Source organism: Mercenaria mercenaria, chromosome 16 (genome assembly GCF_021730395.1).
Source record: "Mercenaria mercenaria strain notata chromosome 16, MADL_Memer_1, whole genome shotgun sequence".
Classification (NCBI taxonomy): Eukaryota; Metazoa; Mollusca; class Bivalvia; order Venerida; family Veneridae; genus Mercenaria; species Mercenaria mercenaria.
This window is the reverse complement of record NC_069376.1, coordinates 1,415,087-1,431,140: the sequence shown is the minus strand read 5'-3', so window position 1 is coordinate 1,431,140 and position 16,054 is coordinate 1,415,087.

Below are 16,054 nucleotides of genomic sequence, written 5' to 3'. Positions count from 1 at the left end.
GTTATAGATCATTGATGCATATTTAATCAGGTTTTATCTTAAACTTGTAAATCAAGTCTTCTGCGCAGCTAGTACTACTTTTTTGTTGCAAAAATTTCTATGGTCATATATTACACATATTGTCGAACACTTGTTAATTATATTCCGTAGTATGACCAATGACATCACAGTAATTAAGCGGAAAAAACTGCCTATATATTTTGGAATTCATGTTATCTCGGGAAGGAACTTGGGCGCTGCATTAGGGGCGTTTCACCCATTTTGTATTATAGTGCGTGATTAGGAATATTTAGCGTTCAAATGTCAAAGGTCTAGGTCACATTGACCCAGAGAATGAAAAACAATTATGTAAGTTATAAATTGTAACAGCTACTGGCTTTACTAATTACATAAGGATATTGTAGATCTGAGGAAATTGGGCATTGGTTTTAGGATCAGTGACTCAAAGGTCAAGGTTGCAGGGACCTGACATAATTTCTGGAAATCATTACTTCTTGAACAGGGAAACTATAACAGCTTTAGTTTTCTCACTTTTCTTGATCACGAGGAACCTCTTGAAGAGGACAATTTTCTATTGTTTGTTTGGTCAGTAGGTTAAAGATGAGGGTCATGGTGGCCGGAACCGGCTACCTAGTCACTGCCTATTGATAATTTGTTAAATATTGTATTCCATATAGTGACCTAAATATTTTGTACATGTATGCACGATGTCTGTATTATATTGTTTTGTCTGTTCAGGGATTTAAAGGACATTTAGATAATGTACAGATTTAAATTATTTCTTAAATGACAAAAAATTCAAGCATTTTAGAAATTTACTAAATAAATGTTCATTAAGGGTAAAACGCTACCTTAATGATATGACTTGTCCTGCTCATTTAGCAGAGCTTTAGCTTAAAATTTAAGGTCATACATGTACTTGCAGGTCAAAGGTTTATATTATTCGATGCCGCCAGAAGACGGTGTCGAGTATATGGGATACACTTTTATTTTGGACCCTGTAAAGATGGTAATGAATAGTTTCGGAATGATAAACTGAACACAGTGAATAGTTTGTAAAAGGACCCACGATATTGCACAATAGATTTTAGTGAATAAACAAAATGAAATGGCAAAAAAAACATAAGAAATGTATGTAATGCAACTTATTATGTGATATAAAACAATGTTATCTGTAGAGCAGAAAATATTTTTTTATTTACGATTTCGTCAAAATGTTGATCCGATTTATTGATAAGGGATGTTACCCTGTAAGTCAAGTTTTCTATTTCTGACCTTAGCATGACCTACTTACCTATCTTATTTTCTATAAATAGAACACACCGCAGATATACCATACTGCAACGCGTGAGGTCTATTGCGGACAAGGGAGCGTTCATGTATAGTCAGGGTGGCGAATCACGTGATCGTTGTACGTCATATCGCTATTCCGCAAAGAAGAAATTATCAACAAAAATCGTCGATTCAAATCTTCAAATCAATGTAAGTTTTTTATTTCTCAACCAATTTCTATGAAATATGTTGCATGCGAAGGAGAAAACAGTATTCTATCTCCCATATTAATGGTTTCCTTCTAGACCGTCGCTAAATATACAAACACCCAGGAAAACCTTTTCTACTCGGCCCGATCGCATTGGCTTATCCACCAAGAAAATGTTATTTTTGTCATGTATTTTATACAAATCCTGTGCCAGTGGTCATGTATTCGCAAAGAAAACTTCCAAAGTTTTCTATTTACTCCAAGGAAACATATTTAATACGAAATCAGAGTGTCAGTGAAAGGGAAAACGTGTATTTGTGAATATGCTAATCCACAAAGAAAACAATTTTACGCTAATCCACCAAGTCATTTTTTCAGAAGCATGACCGATCCAGAAAGGGGTGATTTAGCTAACCTCTGTGGAACTTGTGGAAGAAGTTTTAAGTACAAAAGAAATCTATATACCCATGAGAAAGAGCATGCTGGTACTTTGCCGTTCCATTGTTGTGGAAAGTAATTCGCTTCTCGCCAAAGTCTACGACGACACAGGTAATAAGCATGTTTACACTAGTACAATTCGCAGACATAATTAGTGATCGATCTGTTTGGCAACTATTGGTATGCTTTGTTGCTACTGTCCTTCAGTTTGTAAACTACGAATCCGGGCTATATCTTATACACTTATAAATCGAATTTTATATAACTTTATAGAGCCTGAGAGCATACGATGTAAGCACCGCACTGACTAAATCAAATGTCAAGTCTCACGGGGGATTCAAACCTATTATATAGAGTTAACAATATTTCGTGTCCGATATATAGCTTACACATAAATGTATCTTTTTTCATACATGTACATGTCCGCTAGTGTTGAAAAATACCACACCATCCAGCATGCAGGATGGGCCTCGGACCTTGATAGGAATGAAATATACTTAGGAAATAAAAATATATCTATATATTTTATCAGGTGAATAATATATGGGCGTGACTTTGGATGCGTATTAATTGAATGACGAGTGCGTAGCACGAGTGATTTAATTACTCGCATCCAAACGACCGCCCACATATTAATCGTCGATAAAATATAGAAATGTTTATTATTTCGACTCTATTTTTGATAAGACATGTCATACTAAATGACCATATATGGTTTTCATATCATTGAAATGCTCTAAAATGCTGAAAATGAGGTCTGAATATTTTATTGTAAATATGCAATAAAGAAGAAATTGAATTGGTAGAATGTGACCTATATCTCCGTAACTAATGCAGATACTGATCTGAAATTTCATTTATGTCAACAGATGGACTTGGACAATCAGTGAAGATACATATTGACTGAATTTAGGACAAATTACCTCCCTATATTTTTTATCTAAATGAATACACCTTAGCAGCTTCTAATGAGATAGGTTTCAAACGTTATTTATGTCTTCCATGGTAAGAAATAGTCATATTAGATAACTCTTGATTGAACATTTATCGATATGAATACTTTACTAATATATTGTTTTATAGGCTTGTACTTTGTATCTTCTACATGCATATACCAATGCATGATACAAATTCTAATTTGAGCATGTATACAGTATATATATATAGTATCATGACTACCTCCCCTGATTTTAATAAAAATGGATTTATCTCGGTAAATATTTATAGAGTGAGTGAGTGAGTTGGGTTTTACGGCGAATCGACACAAAATAGTCATATATCGCCGAGAAGAAGTCATATTGCAAACGCCAACTGTAAAGCCTAAACACTGATGTAAAAATGTAAAGCATACCTAAAAACATCCATGTAAAAATGTAAAGAACACTATGAATAATGTAAAACATATCTAAAAGCATCCATGTAAAAATGTAAAGCATATCTAAAAACAGTAATGTAAAAATGTATGTACGTGTGTGTTAAAATATCAGCTGCAAACATAATAATATTGCAAGCTGTAAATAAAAATAAGAAGTGTTAGATCTTTTGATATATTCCTATCTGCTTTAAAAACGATAAAATATTTCCGACTGAAACGTTGTCAAATAATTCTCTCAAAGATTGAACGTCATAATATGTACTGCGTTGTGTAGCAAAGTCCACACAGTCGATTAAAATGTGTTTAATAGTTAGCGGTGTTTGACATGGTACACATTCGGGTTGATCTTCTTTATTCAAAAGGTAAGAGTGAGTCAAACGGGTATGACCTATTCGACAACGAGAAAGAACAACTTCCTCCCTGCGAACAGATCTGTTCCCTTTGTGCCATTCCCCTAGAGTATGTTTGATTTCATGAAGTTTATTGAATGAAGCACGGTTCCATGACGATTGCCATTTAGATAAAATATATTTGTTTATATTGGGCCTTAAATCGGTATGTGGTAATTTCAAATTAGATTGTGATAATAAAAGGGATTTCTTTGCTTATACAACTCACTTGAAATTTCATTATTGTCTTAAGTTGGACTGAGGCAATCAGTGTAGATATCTATGGACTGATTTTATGTCAAATTACACCCCCCCCCACCCCCCCCTTGTTTCAAATTAAAATGGGTGTATCTCAGTAACCAACGAAGATACTGATTTGAAATGTCATTTGTGCCATCAGATGGACTCGGACAATCAGGGTAGATAACTTTTGACTGAATTTATGACGAATTACCTCACTTTATTTTATGTAAACGAATATCAGCAGCATCTAATGAGATTGGTTTTAAATGTTATTTAAGTCTTCCAGGGTAAAGAATAGTCATGTTAGTTCAAAAACGCAGCATTTTAGCCTAGGATCCTCGAACTTGGTATGGAAATTGGCCCTGACTAGGTCAAAAGGGACTGTTACAAGAAAATGTTTATCCTGATGATATTTAATGTGTATGCCTATGTGCTTTATGTCAAAACTTGATCGTATTATTTTGAGCAATGGTACTCAGGTGAGCGATACAGGGCCATCATGGCCCTCTTATTTTCAGTATCTCCCGTATAGAACATAGGTACTCGATTGCCAAGGACAGATAATTTTATATATTATATAATAATATATAGACGGACGACATGAATTACGGGAATGGAAATGGATGGCTGGTTTCTATCCCAAGTAACGTCAGTTTTATGCGTAACCGAGCCCAAATAAATAAGTGGGCGCAGTTACACATACACTGAGATATGAACCAGCTACTTCCGTTCCTGAAAATGATTGCGCTCGTGTAGCCTTCTTTATGTATTTTATAGAGAGTAGTATCAGGAAATAATTAATCCAGGTAATTCAGCGCCTATGATTCTTTTTCTGAGTGTCTCACATATTCTATTACAGGTGCAGCGTTCTCGGAGAACTGTTTGTACCACATGTCACAAAGAATTTTCTACACAATCAGGCCTAAATGAACACGAAAGAAATGAGAAAAAAGACCAGAAATATTCATGTGACATTTGTGGACTGAAGGCAAGCAAGTACTCTGGGCTGAAGTCTCATATGGCAACACATCAAGAAGAAAAACGGAAAAGATGCCCTGTGTGTAATGCATGTTTTACATATTCAATGAGAAACTAGAGACACAAGTGACGTATACTAACAAAATAAATATAAACATAGTCTCGAGTAGCTGTTAGTACATGTAACTAATGTTTTATACGACATATGTTTTAAACGAATATATATCAATATATCCTTAAAATATTTATCCCTGCTTTTACATTTTGTATCTCTCCATTTTAAAAACTCATTTAAATAGCAAAACCGCTTTGTCAGTCAAACTGAACGATTATGGTAGCTTACTTGGTGGATTAGCGTAAAAAAATTTCTTGGTGGATTAACATATTCACAAAATACACGTTTTTCCTTTCACTGATACTCTGATTACGTATTAAATACGTTTGTTTCGAGTAATTAGAAAACTTTGAAAGTTTTCTGTGCGAATACATGACCACTGGAATAGATTTTGTATAAAATACATGCCAAAAATAACATTTTCTTGGTGGATAAGCCAATGCGATCGGGCCGAGTAGAAAAGGTTTTCCTGGGTGTTTGTATATTTAGCGACGGTCTAGAAGGAAACCATAAACACGGGTGATAGAATACTGTTTTCTCCTTCGCATGCAACATATTTCATAGAAATTGGTTGAGAAATAAAAAACTTACATTGATTTGAAGATTTGAATCGACGATTTTTGTTGATAATTTCTTCTTTGCGGAATAGCAATATGACGTACAACGATCACGTGATTCGCCACCCTGATAGTTACAGTGATGTAATTTCAGAATGCGCACATTTTTACAGATTCCTTTTGCAGTTGTATATTTATATAATTGTTATGGTTACCTTAACTTTGAAGCATAGAGTTTCCCATTTGTGACCACATGTACAACTGGTCAGAATATTTCTAAATATTTTATAAACTCATCTTGATTCTAACCTTTGACTTTTTTTGCTTATGTGTCAAATGCTTATTGTTTACAGATATTCACTGTCAACTAAGGTGTGCAATAAAGGGCCATCATTTGGATGAATTTGTCAGTGACAGTTTAATACTTCTTTAAAATATGGTTAGATCGAAATATCAAAAGCCATGGGACCATAACTAATCAAAGCATCAGTGACTTTCAAATAGATTTCCTTGTTGAATTTATATTTTCATTAATTTTATATGACTAGTCAGTTGCTCTGGTTGTATTATATCTTGTTACTTGTTTCTTTTTTTTTTTTCTTTTTTTTTCTTTTACTTTTATAGATTGTTTTTGTATCTGTCCATTCCTGTCTAACTTAAAAAAAAGATTTTCATTAAAATTTGGCAGTGAGTTATTATGCTTGCTAAATTTCTTGTAATATTATATTTGAATCTACACACTGACATATTCCTAGTAACCTTACGGTTCAACGAGGACTTCAAGTTTACCGTTCGTCCAAAAAAAAAAAAGAATTCTATGATATTCCAAAAGTATATAAGAAAGATTCATGACATTTGCTTTGTGAATAGGGGCAATTTAGAGATTATTCATGTTATATCATTCTTTTCTTGGACAAAATTTTTGGTTGTTTTAGCAACGGAAACTGTATAATCTGCATTCTGAAATCTATAATGTAGGTGACTAAGGTCCATGAAACTTTATCAGTGAATAGAAAACACTCCTTACATTATATGATAATAAAGATAATGGTTTCTGTGAACCACAACTTTGAAATAATTATCTTTCATCATTTCCTCATTTCCCAACAAACTGCATTTCTGTGAAACTTCATACACATGCTCCTGCATATAAGAACTTTTCACAGGTGCTGACCTTAGTTGGTGAAATATTTACTCTAATTTTGTATGTAAAGGGACCCCCTACTCGCAATGTCAGTGTCATTGCAGGTAGAGGATTTGTATTGAATGGTAATGCTTTTCTAACATGCTTTTTCTTCAAGCTTTTAACAGTTTATAACATAATTATGTGCTAATGTTGATAATTTGTAACCAGTCAGAATAACCAAACTAATAATTAGGTGATTTCTCATATTGCAATAAATGTACTTCAGACACAACACTTGGCGGCGTCTTTGATGCTTGCATCAATGAATGTCCTTGTCTGTATTGTATCTGCTTTCTTCTCGTCCTGTGACGTTGTACTATATATAATATTTCAGCAGATTTACTTCCCTTTGAAAAGACTGGAATTATTAAAAAAAGATGTTTGATCGTATTATAAATATTTAAACACGAGTTTTTTTGTTTTTTTTTTGGTTTTGTAGTTGTTATTGTTCTTATTTCTCTACTATTTTAAACACTTTTAATTCAAAAAGAAAATAGCATGTAGGACTGATTACATTAAACCGGAAGTGAGTACTCAGTGTAACATGTGAAGTAATCCAAAATGTAGTTCCTTGCTGTTTATGGAATCTGGTACAATGAGTCATATGAGGATTGACAGTGATATATTTTGTCTTAGTTTTATTGCATATTGTATTGAGAAAATATCCAGATTATTTTCAATGTGAATTTCCTCGAGTAATTTTTATTCTTTGAGAAAATGTCTGCATATGCTTTATTGCTAAACCGCAGTTTTCCTAGGGCAATTTTAGAGGGTGATGTTTCGCAGAAAAGATTTTTTTCTTGCATGTTGATATTATTCTATTTTTGATAAGAAAGTATATCGTACTTCACGAGTATATATGGTTTTCACATCACTGAAATGTTCTACAGAGTTGAAAATAATGTCTGAATAGTCCATTGTTTATATGAAGTAAAGTATTAACTGACTTGGTAGAATGTAACCAGGAGTTGAGCAGGGGTAAAATGTGAAACTTGTTTAGGTATGGCTGCTAATGGGCTAGTGTGGCCATATTATGATAGAAAATGAAAATTTCAGTGCAGTTTTGCAGAAAAAGTGTACAAAAACTAAGAATATTTGAATTTCACTGATTAGGTTGTATTTTGATCTAAAAATGTATTGGATGATCCTTTCCGCAGCCTTAACGTACTAAAACGTATTAGCGTCTGATGGCCCTTTCACGCTTCCGTAGAAACAACATTTATTACACGAAACTTATTTTGAAAATATTTCTGAAATGTCTATGTCTGCAGCTTTCAAATACGGTTATATCTTACATCTGAGGCATATACTGACACTCTCTGACAACATCAAAAATGATATTTTGAGCGATTTGATGAAGTTCCAAAATTATCAATGTACCCTTGGTCCGTTACGGACCCCTGTGAGATTTGTGTTTATCCAGAGCTCAAATACTTTTTCATAGATTAAAAGCTGATATGCTGTGCTAAAACCTCGTAATAAAGTGCTGAAAATTGGCTGCCCAATAGCAAAAGAAAAAAGAAAAGAAGTCCACGCGCATACATTTAGACTGGGTGACCCCTGCGCGCGACCCCTGACTATCTACGAATCAAAATGCGGCTTTCGTTTTCAAGTTTAGCATTTCTATTCTCATTTTATTTACTTCCGGAAGTAGCTGAAGGTCGAGTGACGTCATTTTCTGTGTTGTCAAAAACATACATATACCTGGCGAGGTTGCATGGATATGTGCTGGCCGTCCTAAGGTTATTAGAGAAATCATTTTTTATCTAAAAATCACTGCTTTTTCGACATGTTTTAACACGTCTGTACGAAAACTGACGTTTGAGACTAAAATGGCTAAACTAAAATGCATTTTAGGAAATCTGCAGTAAGTTTCTGACTAAATAATGCTAAATTTTAGGTGTCTGTGAGGTTAAGTTCAGGTATATTTCACAGTAAAAGTGTGTGATCTGAGTGAAGTTTACTGTAAACAAATGATAGAATATGGCAAGAATAAGCCTCAGCAAGGAAAAGTGATCATAAATTGTTTTGCAACAGGTTTTTCTAAGGAAATTTGGCAGACGAGCATACGTTACTGAAAAAGGCGTAAAAACCTTGAACATTGATTATAGCAAACTGAAACTGGTATTTTTTCATGCATTTACCGTAGGTTACTGGTACAATGCTAGTAAAAGTAACACTTTTTGCGTATAGAAAATTTCCTTTAAGGACTGATTACACCAAACCGGAAGTGTCTACTCAGTGGTACATGTCAAAATATAGTTCCTTGCTGTTTATGAAATCTGGTGTAATGAGTCATATGAGGATGTGACAGTGATATTTTGGGTTACTTTTATTTCTTACTGTATTGAGAAAATGTCTGGTGCATTTTCACTGTGAATTTCCTGGAATACATTTGTATGTTTTATTTTTTGAGAAAATGTTTATACGTGTGTAATAGCTAAACGGCTATTTTCATTTGGCCATTTTTAAAGGGTGGTATTTCTCAGAACTGATTAGTTTTCTTTTATGTAACAAAACATATGAATATTTTCTATTTTTGATAAGAAGACATGTCATACTAAATGATCATATGTGGTTTTCAAATAATTGAAATGCTCTAAAGAGCTGAAAATGAGGTCTGAATATTTTATGGTTTATAAGAAAACAAAGAATGAAATGAATTGTGTATGAGTCGGAATTTATCCCGAGTTGCCTTTGTCATAAAAACAACAAACTTTCCTTCCGTTTTGATCAATTCTTCACAGAGAAATTCATACTTAACAACCTTTTATCTAAAGCTTAATAAATACATTTTGTATGGCAGTGTTAGCAGTTTTGTTATACTTATGTCAAGAGAAATAGTAAAGTTGTCTGTTTACCCGCGTATTGGCTTTATTATGTATATTTTTGATGACATATACCGGGACCGGTTAGTAGTCATAGGCGCAGAACTACATGAAATATCATATTTAAAACAGTTCATACAATAATTTATGATGACATATGCCGGGCAGTAGTGCGATTATCATAGGTGCAAAACTGCATGCATTGTCATATTTAATACAGTTCGTATATTTTATGATGAACTATGCCGGGCAGTAGTCTTGAATATCATAGGCGCAGAACTGCATGACATGTCATATTAAATACAGTTCATACACTATTTTATGTAGTGTCTATTGCTATTTACTGTTGTCAGTGATGTACAAAGTTACGTGGAATCATATATATAGTGGAGCCGCCGTAGCGCAGTGGTAGCGCGTCCGCCTTGAGATCGAAGGATCCCGGGTTCGATCCCGACCACTGCCTTAGTGGTAGTGTCCTTAGGTAAGACACTTTAATTCCACATTGCCTCTCTCTCTCTCTCACTGCTCTTAGAGGTTGGTTCCATCTGGAATGAGTCCCGAGAGTCATTAATATAAATTGAAAGAGCTTGCTTGGCAATCGAGAATAAATAAATTAGTAAAAACTAAATCATATATTAAGAGTAGTGAAATATACAGATTCGCATATGTTTTGATGTCTTGTACATAGTTTTGTTACATTTGTTATTTTTATGTCTATATCATATATGATGAGCATGTTTATGGCGAGGATATCATGATAATTGCAGTATCAGTAGTTAGATTATTGGGTGAGTTGAAATGAGTGATGGGGATGTTAGGGAAATGAAGAAGTATAAGCTTTCAATGAAAGACACTTATTAATAAGTTACTTTACATAAAAAATGTTAATTTCATTTGTATTTTATTACTGTATATAGATGAAATATTGTTTGTTCAATAATTGAATGCCACACGCTTCATTGAAAATGGATTCCATTGAAATTGTTGTTGCTGTTGTTGATGATGATGATGCTGGTGATGATGAAATATGCAATCAAATATTAAGATACGTTAACTATAGGTTTACTTCTTATGGAATGCACTTTTGTATTAAGGTAGTTGTGTGCGTTTTGGTATATCAGTTTTGATTAAAAACTTACTGCCAATTTCAGAATAGCTCGCCGTTTCAGTGTTTGCATCATACACTTGTAGTCACTGACTGATATCGATTTTCTTATCGTGAGTGGCTAATTTTGTAACCGTCATTTACATTAACTCCGCCCAAGTCGCGAGTCAAGTTATGTGGGTTTTTCCCATTAATTTGTCTTAACAACACATAAATTACCAGTCATACAATGTCTTTATGGTTTTAAAACTTGATGATATTACAGTTTAAGTCGTATCTCAGAATCAGTTTCAAATGAAACATTTTTTACAATCTGTGACTGATTACAATTACGTAAAACTGTCCCGATTAGTGTCGCATTATCTAAAAGTACTTAATTTTTCTGTCAGCGATGATAAAAATCATTAATCCATTATAGCCTCACTACAAAATGCAAATTAAGTCAGCGCATAAAGTTTATACATGTAAAATTACACATGTGTTTTTACCACTTGGTCAGAGATCTAAGTTTACAATAGTAAATCATAGCCCGATTGGCATCACTTTTCATGTCAAAAAAGTAAAATATTTAATTTAAACATAAACTCCCTGTTTAAATACGTTACTCAAGCTATAAAGGCAATAAACAGTTCTGTGAGCCTCACGGTTTGAGATTCTACCAAATATTGGCTCGAATTAACTGAAATATAGCCGTGGTACATGGGAAGAACCTCTGCAAGAAACGTCCAAATTTCTCAGATAAAGAGATGTGATCGGTAGCAAGGCTCGAACCCGTGCCCCCCCCCCCCACCCAATTGACCAAATCAGAGATTACAGTGATTTCAAGTTAGCGACTAACCACTTGACTACGGGGATAGTCACATGATGGATGGATACTACAATTCCTAGTTTAGAAATCACACGGGCACATTATTGCAATAAAGCAGAAGTCAGCATTGACGTATTTTATCTTTAATTTCATTTAAAACTGTGATAGTAGAATTTGAATTGTAAAAGGCGATCTTGCATAGAATTTATTCACCGTTAAATTGCCTGTCACAAATACTAGAATTTAACGACCGTACCATTTGACAATATGCAGTTAATCAGAGTCACGTGTGCTTTTGAAAGTTTAAAATCATAACTATAGTTTTTCTATCATATCTTGTCCAACTTCGACAATTCTGGGCGTCGAACTTTGAAAAATCGAAATACATGTAGCATTTAGACACCAGACCCAGATAGACGCATAATTATACTAGTAGTGACCTCATCACATTGTATTTTACCGACAATCGGATTACATCTCATCATATGTAGCTTTTTACCATGTAGGAAAGGAAATACGTATTAGTTAAAACATAATTGAGCCGCACCTTGAGAAAACCAAAATAGTGCGTTTGCGACCAGCATGAATCCAGATCAACCTGCGCATCGGTGCACTCTGCTCATGATTCTTACTGTTCGCTAATAGTTACTCTAATTGCAATTGGCGTTGAAAGCGAACAGCATAGATCCTGACCAGACTACAGACGCACTTTGTTGGTTTTCTCATGTCGCGGCTCATATTTTTTTGTATAAGTAAATGTTTCCGTTGTCATTTAAACAATGAGATTTAATAATGATAGGTTCTTCGTGACATTTAATTTGACGGATTGTATATATTTCAATATAAATTAACGGATATCTAAGCTTGTGAAATGTAAATATTTATTACTACGTCGTGTGTTTCTTGGAGTGACTGATGAGCCCCGTTAGGCTAGGTTTCGTAATTGTATATTCAAACAGTCTTTTGATTTGCTGGGCCTTTTTGTGTTTTCATCGTTCTCAACAACATGTATTAAAAAAGAACATATTATATTTTTCCAAAATACCTTGCACAAATATGAACTTCCGCTTTAACATGACACGTTCAAATTAATTACATATTGAAAATTTATCATCTAAACTAACATTATGAGACCTTGAGAAACACTCAAGGGTCCACAGGACCTCCCTCAACAGTCACTCACTCTTGAGAGTTGGCTCGACTGTCACTCACCTTTATGAATACAAATGGAATCTTTCCTGAGTAAAGACGTGACCGTTAGGCAATTTATTTGAGTGTACTCAATGAGTGGTGTTGGAGTATTGTATGTATCCTTGATAAGCCCAGGGGTGTTGAAAGATATCCGTCATAAAATTACCTTGGGGCTATATTGCAACCTGTATTTGAAAGTAAACGGTGTCGATTGTAAAGATGTCAACTGCTACATTACCAAAGTTTATTAATAGTCATTAAATTTACAAATGATTGAAGTGATCGTTTACAAGAACTAGGAAAACAAATGATGAATTGTTTATGTTGGACTATATAAGGAGAGTTGTCATTCTGCAATTTCGATACTTGAACTGTGCTTATCATTATGTAATACATTTGGAACGAATATGAAAATGTTGACACATGATTAGATTGAAAGACACATAGATCTAGTTTTTAACAGACTGAAAACTTTTTACACAAAACTTTGTTTTTTAACGATATAGTGACACTGCTACAGGTATAATTGTAAAGAAATATTGTTAAAGTATAATACACAATACGAGACTGTACCTACTCAATACATCACAGTGTTTGTTGTTACTTTTCCGAATGATTTGGTTTGAAAGAATCGAACTAAGAAATAATAAGTTTTGTTGTATTTCGTTTAGAGTACATCAGTGTCAATCCTCAGACAGTTCAAATCTTTAATCTAAATAATTTTATGTGTATATGCTGCGGACATGTCATGCACAAGTATGTACGCATTATGCAGGATTATCTTGAAATAAATTCCCGCAATATTTTACTTTTGTACCTAACCCTTTACATCGTTTTTTGTACATTTTAAACCACTGCGATCGATAGAAATACACTTTTGGGCGGAGCAAACTACATGCGTGATCCTCTCACTGATAACTAGAGTGACAGCTACGTCATTTACTACATGCGTTTGATGTAAACGCCCATTCGGCGAGCTTTTCTGAAATTGGCGGTACGTGTAGGCACATACAAAAAGCATTGAATTTTGGCAAATAAAAAAACTTTGGGTCATGAGCACAGTGTTCGTGGAGAGGAATTGTGATCATTACTAATGGTCGTACGTCATCTGCTCAAAAAGTTGTAGTTCATACTGATTCACATGATAATATTCGATACCTGAATCTGTGTGCCTTGACTCAGGCAGCAGTCTGGTTTACCAAAGGTGCACAACTACCTTAAATTCCATATTGCACACTTATGATGCGACTATAGATGAATATGGTGGGTATTGTCTGCCATAATACAAATTTGCTATATAATATTTGTATATACAAATCGAATGCACACAAATAGCAACCTTGACTTTCCATGTCGTTAACTTGAATGTTGCAACTTAAAAAATGTTTGCATATTTTCAAATACTTGTTTATTATTCCCGTTTATGATAATTGCTAATTATAATCACACGCGGACTCAGTCGGCTGAGAGTAATTCAAAAATAATGTGTATTTTCACGTTCTTTCGCGGAAGATATTGCGCTCCTAAAGTCGCGCAATATTACCGCTGCAGAACTTGTGAATATATCCAATACAAAGTTGATAACCTATAAATATTATGTCCTTTCGCTGTTTCTGTTCTACATGTTTAGGAAAAGTTACCTTTCCTTCCTCACAAAATATTCCTTTATTAAAAATGTTAAATGGACACATCTTCAAACACATTTCAAAGCGTTTGAACTTAATACCTATATGAAAAATTAGGTAATATCTCTTCATTGTAGATGTCAGATATTGCAACATTCAGTTTAACCAGGTGGAAGTTAGAAGTTTCCATTCAGGCTCAGGAAATTGTAATCACCAGTCTCCAATGACTGTGTATTTTAGCAATTTATATTGTGGCGGATATTACCTTCCATAGCTGATATATTCTTCTGATTATTGAGTACTAAGTTATATGATCCATGCATGTGTATGTTATATAAGTACTTGTAAATAGTTTTGTTCTATATATTCATATATAAAGGAATTTATGTTGAATTGGTGTCTTATGCCTATTACACTATTTCCATGCAAAATGTTATCACAACATTTATCTGATGTCTACATTTATGATGAACGTGTTTAAATAGAGGATTTCAAATCAGCGCGGGTTCAGTACTGGAGTTTTTGAACGAGTTGAATTCTCAGCTAATAGATAATGCCATTATTGATACACTTAATGAATATACATTATCTTTATCATGACAAATCATTTCTTTTCCTTTTTTGCCGACCGTGTATGAGTACAATTTCAATGTTTCAGATCATAAGCATGATATATGCACGGCTGTGCTGTATCAGTTTTGTGATAATATTTCATGAAATGTATAATGCTTTAATGTACACAGTGAGTTTTGATTTCTGTCACATTGTGATGTGCTTATATATATTGTATCATTTTTATGACGGTTTTTATGCATGAAAGGTTCTATGTCATAAAATACCTAATATTTTGCCAAATTATATATCAAAATTTTGTAAGTTATTTCTTCCAAATCTATCGAAATTATAAACGGAAATAATAAAGATGATATTGAGTTTTGACTTGCGTTATTACTTTATTGTATTTGACGTATATATCCGGCACAAGGTGAGAAAATTGATCTGAATATCATCCGGCCCCCGGCTACCCTCCTAATTATCATATGTAATTTTGCTTTATTACAGCGTAACTTTAGGTTCTTTCTATATCGACTGTTTTATTGCCCATGGCTCCTAACAAAGCTATCAGCTAAGAATGTGTTATTTCAGAGGCTTAAATTTACTCATTAAATGTTTGTAGTATTTATGATAAATAAACATAAAGCCAGGGAGCCAGGATATATCCTGCAGGTTGACATTCGTTTCCCGGACTCCGAATAGACAAGCGTTCCAATAGTTTGATCCAGTAAATGAGAAGACGCTTTTTAAATAACACATGTGCCAGTCCTTCCAAAGAATCGATTGGATGATTGAATATCCCATCAATTACCAATGAGCTCTTCAAAGAAAACAAACGTCGTTGCAAAGATTCTTTTCATTTAGTAAATGTCGCAAGATTGTATATTCTATGTAATAAAAGTAATAACACAGACCTGCTAGTGCCTGAGATTTTTTTACTTTTGTCCAGCATACCCTCACTGGCCTGTAATAATTATCAGAGATGTTCCAATTGTCGCCGGCGATCGAGTAATCGTCAAGTCAGCGACATTGATTCTGACCACAGAGAATCGATTCTAGTCGCTGCATGCCTTCCTCGAAAAAAAAATATGTTTAAATTTTCAATGCTTTTTCAGATACCCCTTACTGCTTAGCTTACATCTTTGTGCTCTTTAAATTATCTTTCATATTTCAAAATATCT